General features: G+C 39.3%; 1 pseudogene; it reads right to left on the bottom strand.

Annotated features, from left to right (window-relative positions):
- Nucleotides 1-1,226: 1,226 nt before the first annotated feature.
- On the bottom strand, nt 1,227-2,240 carry LOC129669141 (26S proteasome non-ATPase regulatory subunit 14-like; annotated as a pseudogene).
- Between the last annotated feature and the right edge of the window lie 8,480 nt (nt 2,241-10,720).

The following is a 10,720-nucleotide window of genomic DNA, read 5'->3' as shown; positions in this document are numbered from 1 at the left end:
GCCTTCTTTGACTAGGCAAGCTCTTGGTCACTGAACTGAATCCTCAATATGTTGCAGTTGAAATTCTCATTTTAAATTATATGACAGAAAGACTTGAAAGTTAATTTTTAAAATCATAATTAAAACTTAAGAATATATGTTCAAGTAACTTTATTTTAAAAGTTCTTTTATGCAATTATCTTCTATTTACAACTAATGGCATGCTTCCAATATGTGGAATGAAAATTAAAAATAAGTCATTATTGGCTGATTTTTAGAAACCAGCCTGGTCTTTTTTTTCTTTTTCTTTTCTTTCTTTTTTTTTTCGTGTGTGTGTGTGTATAAATGTGTTCTTGCAAGTCACTAAATTCACTGCGCTTCAATTTCCACATAGCTGCAGAATGTAATTGAGAAATTACTTCTCCAGTTTTACAACTCCTCATCCTGTTTTCTAAATCAGTCCATAAGTCAGTACTTTAGTCAATAAAAGGAATGGGAAGACCAGGAGGTGATCAATCAAGGAATGACAATTCTGTTTATCAAAAATTATTTTCAGTTAGAGAAATATAATCTAAGCCAGAAGCTTGACAGACTTGTCTATAACGGCTGCATAGTAAGGGTTTTAGGCTCTGGAGACAGAGAGGCAAAATGTAGATATTCACACAGTGATTTAAAATGCAACATTAATGGGTGACGAGGTGGCCCAGTGGTTAAGGCGATGGACTGCTAAAATGCAACTTTAAAAACACAACTACTGTTCTTATTTCACAACATATACAAAAACGAGAAGTGTGGTGTCTCTGGTTTAGGGAACATTTTTTTTCCCCATGTCTCCATTCTAGACTAACATTTTTCACCATTATAAAGAAAGAGGCCATCAGAGTTGTTCATTTTAGCTCCTGATTGTCTTTAGGTTGATATGTCCATGTCTACAAATTTTTGTCTACAAAAGTTCAAGTGTATGCAAAAATGTTTTTTAGTGGGAAACAAAGGCATACAGATTTCATCAATGTCTACAGCGGACTAAATTCCAGCCTAGGTGAAGAAAAGCAGACTTATTCATGAAAGTGCTGTCCAAATGTAATCAGCAGGCTCTGCAACGTCTTTTGGTATCGATGGTGTGCGAGCCATTGCGGTAGCACTGGAAGAAACATGGCATGGTGCCCAAAATAACAGGACCAAATGTATTAAATAATGTTATAACCTGTTCAAATTAGTGATATCCTTCAAGGAGGCTTGAGAAAATTCTAAAATTGCTCAAATATTTCTTGTTTGTCTTCACCAAATACACTTTCAGAGTCCCCTTGCTTGTCAGCACTAGGGACAATGGAGAAATATCCAGCAAACGTATTGATGATATCTTTCTGAGCTGCTTTACTATGCATCATTGTCACAAAACACTGGACAATATTTGAAGTCATAAGTACATCCACGTTTTCTTCCAAAAAGTGTTTGGGATCCTGTTTGCTGACATTCTTTATTACAAGTTGTTCCGTTGTTGTGTTTTCTTTACAGCCTTACTGTAATTCCTGGTTAATTCTAACATCTATTTTGCCACTGGCTCACTTTGTTTGCAATGTTCCCTGAAGTTCTGAGTGTCAAACCTTCCACCCAACTCTTCTTAGGCAGATTTAACAGCATATTTTGTTTCAGTTCATTTTTACTGATAATTAATAGCGATAGAGAGTAGTGATATCTGTTTAATCCAGGAATTAATACCTGGGTAAATAGCTTGTTTCCTAGATGCAAATTTGAAGGTGTATTGGTTCATGTCCTCAGGCCAGCATCATATTGGTACTGCCAATCTGAAGGCATTAATAACAACCTTTCCTTTACACCCTGAATGGGAGCCACAACCACTACCATAACCCTTTCTGGAAAAGTGTCAGAACTCTACTCAATGTTGGTTTCCACACCAGAACGCCAACAACTAAAGCCAGGGGGGCTGCATACCAACTACCAGCCACGGCGGAATCCCTTCGTTTCTACATATCTGACGTTTTGGTTTGGAACACTGAATCAACCATTTCTACCCTGACACCTGTTCCTGACTGTGGCATAGCCAATGTATCAATCCCTCTGATGGTATACTCAACAACAAATACCCCGAGAGTAAGACCCATAACTTCCATTGCAACCCTGAAACAGCCATGTTTTTATGTCCTTAGCAACATCAAGGAAAAGATACAAACTTGGTCGGCTGTGACTACAGGAGTCTGTGTGAGTGACCCTGGTCCAGTGTAGGCATACTTTCTCCACATTTCAGGAGTCTTTCCATATTTCTACTTACAACGATAACCCTTATATTGTTAAGCTTCAATTTGTTAAATTTGGCAATTGTTTTGTTAAGTCAGACTTTTGCTACCTCTGGCAGGTATAATTTTTCCTAAGTTATTTTTGTTTATTTGTTTTTCTTTCTTTTTCTCCTGATTTTTCAACAACATGGCTTCCAGAGCAACCCCACAAATTTGGTGAGATTCTGGCTCAGAAAATATGCTACAGGTCAGCTCAGGTCCATCCAAAAGAGTCAGCCCATCTACAAGTATTACTAAAATACTACATTTTAAAGAAAAGCTAGTTCATAAGTTATGCTAAGTTAGCTTCCTAATTTTTCTCCACGTCTTCTTTTATACTGGATGCCAATGTTATTATTCATGATAATCACAATCAAGCTTCCTGTGACTTGAGCCTCTTTTGTTTAACCTGTTGTTTCACAAAAGAGACTTAGTTTTTCCATCTTTGTGTTCTAGAACAGTATTTAGTGTCCAATAAGCAATCTGTGTCCTTAAAATATCTAAGTGAGTGAGCAAGAAGATAAAGACACCACGCCCGAGAACGTGTTAGAAAACCACCAAAGGCCTGAAAATCCAAGGCTGAAAACGAATGAGCTGCAGAGTTCAAAGGCTGCTTCTCTTTTCAGATTTAGAAGTAACTGTGATTTTGAAATATGTGGTTGCCTGAAGATCACAGTTTCTTCAGACTATGGTCACTTTTTAAAAAGAGTGGCATTTGCTGCACTTGACTCACACAGGAGAGAGATAGTTCTTGCAAAGTTGCTGGTACTGTAATTTCTGTGCTGGATTGGAGGATGCAGCTTTGTTAATCTCTTTCTGCCATCCCTATAGGGAATGGACAGGAAGGCACCCATATCCTGTTTGGATCTCCCTAAAGAGGTTCATTCTTATGCTTATGCATATTGTGGGTAAACAGCAGGTTTTCCCCAGTTAGGCCAAAAGACAGATGTGCAGGTACCACTCTGCTCCTTGACAAAGATGCTCAAACTGACCTCCACCACCTGCCCTCTTGAGGATGCCTGCTGGTCAGGGCTTTCTCACAGCTGGATAGAGCAGGAGAGGGGATTGGGATATATGGTCCTTCTTGCTTCGAGAATAATGCCATTAAAGAATAAGAAATTCAATACTTAGCAACTGGTTTGTTTACTTCTCAGAGAAAATTCATTAAAAATACTTCATTTACTTATAGAGGTACAGTTTACATATTAATAATAGTATAAGCAATTTGATACAGTTTTAAGCAAAAAAAGAGGAAATATTTCAGGTTGTTAACTCCTTTAAATCTTAAGATGAAAAAAATTTTAGGACACATAGTGAGAATTTGTCCCATTTTCAGGAAATTATAACAAAAGGCAGCATTGTACTGTGTGTCTGACATTTTTTCTGATGTCTTCTCATGTGAACTGAGGCATCTCATCTATTTCTTGCTGCTACTTCTCCAGCCCAGGGGGAAAAGAGAAATGTACCATTTACTTTATGATAGACTTGTCCTGTGAGTGAGAGCATTATCTATTGGTAACCATCATCTGTTATTCTTCTGTTTAGAAATTGTACTAAAGTCATATTTTTTGCCATTTTTTAATTTAATTATTTTATTTTTATTAATTACAGTTTATTCACTTTGTATCCCCCTGTACCTCCCTCCCCCGGTGTCCCTCTCCCAGTCCACTGAAAAGGGACGTCCTACCCCCCTTCCCTCTGATCCTAGTCTATCAGGTCTCATCAGGAATGGCTGCATTGTCTTCTTCTGTGGCCTGGTAAGGCTGCTCCTCCCTCAGGGGGAGGTGATCAAAGAGCAGGCCAATCAGTTTATATCAGAGACAGTCCCTGTCCCCATTAGTATGGAGGCCACTTGGATACTGAACTGCCATAGGCTACCTCTGTGTAAGGGTTCCAGGCCATCTCCATGAGTGGTCCTTGGAGTATCAGTTTTAGAAAAAATAAAAAACCCTGTGCTCAGTCTTTTTGGATCTATTGCTGTCTTTGTGGCGCTCCTGTCTTCTCCAGGTGTTACTATCTCCCACTTCTTTCATAAGATTCCCTGTACTCTGCCCAAAGTTTGGCTATGAGTCTCAGCATCTGCCTTGATACCCTGCAGTGTAGAGCCTTTCAGAGGTCCTCTGTGGTAGGCTCCTGCCCTGTTTCCTGTTTTCTCCCTCTTTTGATGTCCATCCTCTTTGCCTTTCTGAATGGGGATTGAATAGTTTAGCGAGAGTCTTTCTTCCTGATTAGCTTCCTTAGGTGTACAGATTTTAGTATGTTTATCCTATATTATATGTCTAGTATCCACTTATGAATGAGTATATACCCTGTGTGTCTTTCTGCTTCTGGGATAGCTCACTCAGGATGATCTTTTCCAGTTCCTACCATTTGCCTGCAAATTTCATGATTTCCTTGTTTTTTATTGTTGAGTAATATTCCATTATGTAGATGTACCACAATTTCTGTATCCATTCCTCAACTGAGGGGTAAAGCAAAGGACACTGTAGTCAAAACAAAATGACTGCATACAGATTGGGAAAGAATCTTCACCAACCCTATATCTGACAGAGGGCTAATATCCAGTATATATAAAGAAGTCAAGAAATTAAACAGCAACAAATCAAGTAATCCAATTAAAAAATGGGGTACTGAGCTAAACAGTGAATTCTCAATAGAGGAATATCGAATGGCAGAGAAACAGTTAAAGAAATGTTCAACGTCCTTAGTCATCAGGGAAATGCAAATCAAAATGATCCTGATCCTCTTTCTTGTTTATCTTCTTTAGGTGTATAGATTTCATTATGTTTATCATATCTTATAGGACTATATGAGTGAGTATATACCATGTGTGTCTTTCTCTTTCTGAGATACCTCACTCAGAATGATCTTTTCTAGATCCCACCATTTGCCTGCAAATTTCGTGATTTCCTCATTTTTGATTGCTGAGTAGTATTCCATTGTGTAAGAAGATAAACAAGAAAGAGGACATGGGGTAAGATGACCAATCCTCACTTAGAAAGACATATGGGAGGTGCAATGGACGTAGGAGAAAACAAGTAACAGGACAGGAGCCTACCGCAGAGGGCCCCTGAAAGACTCTACCTAGCAGTGTATCAGAGCAGATACTAAAACTCATAACCAAACCTTCAGCAGAGTGCAGGGGATCATATGAAAGAAGGGGGAGTTAGTATGACCTGGAAAGGGTAGGAGCTACACATGGACCAAATATATCTGAGGACAGGGTCTTTTCTGAGACTGACACTCCACCAAGGACCATGTATGGATATAACCTAGAACCTATACTCGGATGAAGCCCCTGGTAGCTCAGTAATCAATTGGTTTCCCATAGTAAGGGGAACAGGGGTTATTTCTGACAGGAACTCAATGGCAGGCTCTTTGACCTCCCCACTCCCCAAAGGAGGAACAGTCCTGCTAGGCCACAGAGGAGGACTTTGCAGCCAGTCCTGAAGATACCTGATAAAACAGGGTCAGATGAAAGGGGAGGAAGTCCTCCCCAATCAGTGGACTTAGAAAGGGGCAGGGAGGAGATGAGGGAGTGAAGGAGGGTTTGGGATGGAATGAGAGAGCATTATATGTTGGGATACAGAGTTAATAAAATGTAACTAAGCAAACAAACGAACAAACAAAACGACCCTGAGATTCCACCTTACACCCATTAGAATGGCTAAGATGAATAACTCAAGTGACAACACATTCTGGGGAGGATGTGGAGAAAGGGGAACCCTCTCCATTGCTGGTGGGAATGTAAGCTTGTACAACCACTTTGGAAATCAATCTGGCACTTTCTCAGACAATTAGGAATAGTGCTTCCTCAAGATCCAGCTATACCATTCCTACGCATATATCCAAAAGATGCTCAAATATACAACAAGGACATCTGTTCAACCATGTTTGTAGCAGCTTTATTTGTAATAGCCAGAAGCTGGAAACAGCCTAGAAGTCATATTTTTAAATCTCCTTAAAAGATTTACTCTGATGCATCTCTGAATGCTTTCTCCCTCCACATGACTTCAAGACCTTCACTGTTCCTGCTTGGAAATCTTTCTTTGAGTTTATTTCTGCAAATCTGGGCTTTCCTTTTGATTTCTGTGTATGTTTGGCAACAAGTATAAGATGTCAAAAAAACAGGCCATCTCTGGCAAGAATACTATTAAACGGTACATGGCCTCTCTAGGTCTGAGTAAGCCCCAATGTTGCAGTGGCTTCTACTTTTCAAGTACCTTAGGGTCAGCAGGACCACCATTATCTCAACAAGGAGAGGTTCTGTGCAGAAAACAAATTCATCTTTTTCTGCCTTTAAAATTAGATACAAGCCAGTCTAGGTGGCACAGGTCTTTAATCCCAGCACTCTGAGAGGCAGGAGCAGGTGGCTCTGCATCTCTGCGAGTTCCAGACCAGCCTGGTGTACAAAGCAAGTTTGGGAGAGCTAAGGCTACATAGAGAAACCCAGTCTGAAGAAACCTAAAAAACAAGGCAAAACGAAAACCAAAGGATCCCCCAACACAAATTACAGTTACAGTGATGTACACATAATTTACCTCTTTGCACATTTTAATATAGTTCAAGCTGCTTATTATATTCATTTTGTTGGACAAATACAATAATCAAATTACCCACTTCTGGAAGATTTTTGTATCTTCCCCAAGTTAAACTGTACATACGAAGCAATTTTTATAATTCCCTTTCTATCCAAGTCCTCCATAATTTCTATTCTATGTTTAGTTTCTATGAACTTGATAGAATTAGGGCATTTGTATGTAATATTTGTTGTTTTGTATAATGAAAAACTTCTTGTTTCCTGTTTCCAGGATTTACAGTAAAAAACGAGTTGTGTATCCTTGGCTTCCTTCACTGATGGTTAGGATGAGTGGGTCTGTAGGCTAAAATGATTCCACCATGAATATTTCACACATTACCTACCATGGTTCTCCAGCCTGCTGGTCTACATTACTCAACTTTTTCTTCTCCAGAATGTTCCAATCAAGACAAATTGAAAGTATAGTGTCAAATTTTCTTTGTGGGCAGAGATCAGAAACAAGCCCATTAAAATCTTTGCCCTTGGCAGAAGCATTTATAGAAGAACAAAGTGGTTATATAATCCTTGCCAGACTAATATTTGTTAGCATAATATTGGTTAGAACAAATATGAAGAGCATGAAAAGAAACATTACTAGCCAAATGGCTGGGTGAATGTTCTAGTTTGTAGCTGATTTTCTAAAATAGGGTTTTTCCTTCTGATTTTCAGTTATTTGATATTCCATACAATGTATTTTGATCATTTTCAGTCTCCCCTACCCAAATTTTCCTAGGTCCACTCACCCTTCTCCTACTACCCAATTCATGCCCGCTTTTTCTTTTCAAGGCCAATTTGTGCTGCTAAAATAACTTCTACTGGGGTATGGTAAATTTTTCACTTTTCTTTTTTTTTCTGTCCTTTCTGCTCTCACCTAAATATGGAAGTTTCTCCTTGCCTTCTGGTGGAATCATGCTGAACTCCTCTCTTCATGCTGGGCCTTGGTCTGGCTTAGGCTTACGCAGGGCTTGTGCATCAACTGCACTGAGTTCCTGTGTACATCCGCAGTGTTGCATCCAAAGACAGTCCTTCCTTGAATCCATCCACTACGTCTGGCTCTTCTGCTCCTTTTGTTCCCTCTTCTGCGGTGATCCCTGAACACTGGAAGAGGGTGGTGAGATATATATGCTTCATTCAGAGCTAAGCATGCTCCATTCTCTTATTTTCTGCACATTGGCAGGTTGTGGGTACCTATATTATTATCATCTACTGAAAATAAAAGCTTCTCTAATGGGGGTTGAGGCATTCATGATTATATGGGTATAGAAGAAGTCATCTAGGCATCAGTTTAATACTATAGAGTTTAATACATTTAGTAGAATAATAGAAACTGGTCCTTCTCTAGGAACTGTGACCCCTGTATAGCCATAGGTTCTTGGCCTGATGGGTCTGGGTTTTATCATTTGGAATGGGACTTAAATCCAATCAGAAAGTCATTGGTTACTCCCATGATGCTTACCACTAATGCACTGGTGGGCATATACACACTTCTGTAGCAGTAGGTTTCCATATTACTTTTCTTGAAAAGCCTTTAATCTTACTCATCTCTGTCATCTTCTCTCTTCAACCCTGCTTTCCCTTCTCCCACCCCAATTTATCCCTTCTTGTTACATAGTTATTTTTTTTCTTTTTTAGATTTATCTTTATTTTGTGTGCATTGATGTTTGCCTGCATGTGTGAGGATGCCAGATCCCTTGGAACTGGAGTTACAGACAGTTGTGAGCTGCCATATAGGTGCTGGGAATTGAACCCAGGTCCCCTGGAAGAGCAGCTAGTGCTTTTTACTACTGAGCCATTTCTCCACTCCCCCTCCCATTACCTTTTAACTCTCTATACCAGTGCATTCTATTTTCTCTCCCTTGAAAGCACCTACCCTGCAGGGATCCATGTGATCTTCAGTGGCAGCAGAGAGATGACCCATGGAGGGCAAGAAGGCAGTTTGACACAATGTGACTTAATAGCCAGTGTTGTTTCAAACTTCGGAAGTCTGACCCTGATGGGCTTCTTTTAGGTTTATTTAAATACAGAATAAGTTGGTAAAAACTATTAAAATGATTAACTCAATCTCACATGTACAATAAAGCATGCTTAAATCTATTTGAGGAACAAAGTAAGCAAAATATAGAGCAGATGTGACGACACTGAAACTCTTTGCAAAGTACACTTGATATGCTTCAGGTATAGGTTGACTGAAAAAAAAAAGTTTACAAGAATGGTCTGGACGAGGGTCTTCATCCACACAGATTGTGTAAAGTTCATCAGGCTAGAAAACAACAGAAACAACAGAAAGAAGAAAAAAAAATGTGTGATATTTTCTTTCTATGTCTGAGTTACTTCACTAGGGATGAGTGTTTTTTTCTTTACCCACTTACTTGCAAATTTTATAATTTCAATTTTCTTAACAGCTGGCTAATATTCCTGTGTGCTATTGTATCATATTTTCATTACATGCTCATCAGTTTCTGGATATCTAGGCTGTTTCCATTTCCTGGATATTGTGAATAAAGGAGCAATGACCATGAATGGGCAAGTATCTTTATAGTAGAATACAGTATCATTTTGGGACATGCCCAAGCTTGGTATAGATGGAGCATGTAGCTCCATTTCCAGCTGTTTGAGGCATGTTCACACTGATTCCCATGGCCTTCTTGTCTCATCTTTGTCTCTCATCTGAATTGGCGCAATGCTTGGAAAACATTTAAATGAGTATGAATTCACCAGCAGCTCAAGTAGTGCTCAAAGCAGAGTTCAACAAGGCAGCAGCTGGCAGCTGGAAACACTGATAGGAAGAGTCACTAGGCCTTGGCATTTACTTTATGTAGATGAAAGACTGAGACTTTTTGGGAGGATTAAGGCATAGCCTGATGTGAGACACAGTAAGAACTCAATAAATAGTCTCTTTTGTGCTAGATCCTGAGCACATCAGCTCTTTGTTCATAGGCTCCTTTAAATAAGGCATCACAGGGTCTCAGCTGCAAGACTGCCCAACCCCACCATGTCTGTCTCACCTGTGCTTAAGTTGAGGCGACACATGCTGCACAGTCCAGGGAGATGTCCACTCAGCTCTGAGGAGCTCATGCTATGCCCAGGTTCTCAGTCCAAAGAACTTCCTGTTAGAGTGTCCTGTTCCGTAACTGTGGAATACTCACTGGATATGCGTATCGTTGTGATTTATAGCCGAGTGCTACACAACGATATGGAATGAGTCTAAACATACTCCTATTCCTACAACGTATACGTTACATTAGGATGTATGCCCATTCCTGCGAGTTTCCTGAATGGACAGGCTCCAGCAGGCACACTATTACTCTCTGCACTTTGGGAGCTCAGGGAGATGGTAATGTAGTCTAGTGTTGATGTGGGGCTAAAGGAGAGGATGCAAATACCTGTGTGGGAAGGTGGTTGTTTATGAATGTTTGGCCAAATGCTTCTTTCCTTTTTTACATTTTCTTGAAGCTTTTGTCAAAACTCCCCTGATCTGTCTAGAAAAATAAGTTTTTCCTACCAATGACCCTACTTTTCCCAAGATAGCACTTTTCACAGTTGGCTTAGGGCCTCTTTAGTAATAATGAGAATATAGATATACAAATCTCCCTATTTCTTTGGTTCTTACTTGTCAGTTATACATTTTAATGATTTTTCTTATAAACATTTTGATTTTTTAGCACTTATTATAGAAAACTGGTTTAGATTTCTTCATGTATGTACAGATCAACATTTTTGCTTTATAGCTTAGATTTTCTTTCTTATATGATTTTCTTTCTTTCTTAGATATGTCCTCTATGTTTTTCTTTAGTGAAGGTTCATTTCAATTTTTGTTTGCATAAAAAGCCATTATTTTGCTCACATTCCTCAATGACAGGCCTACTAG

Source organism: Psammomys obesus, unplaced genomic scaffold (assembly GCF_907164565.1).
Source record: "Psammomys obesus unplaced genomic scaffold, mPsaObe1.curated_primary_1811, whole genome shotgun sequence".
Lineage (NCBI taxonomy): Eukaryota > Metazoa > Chordata > Mammalia > Rodentia > Muridae > Psammomys > Psammomys obesus.
This window is presented reverse-complemented; position numbering and strand designations above follow the sequence as displayed.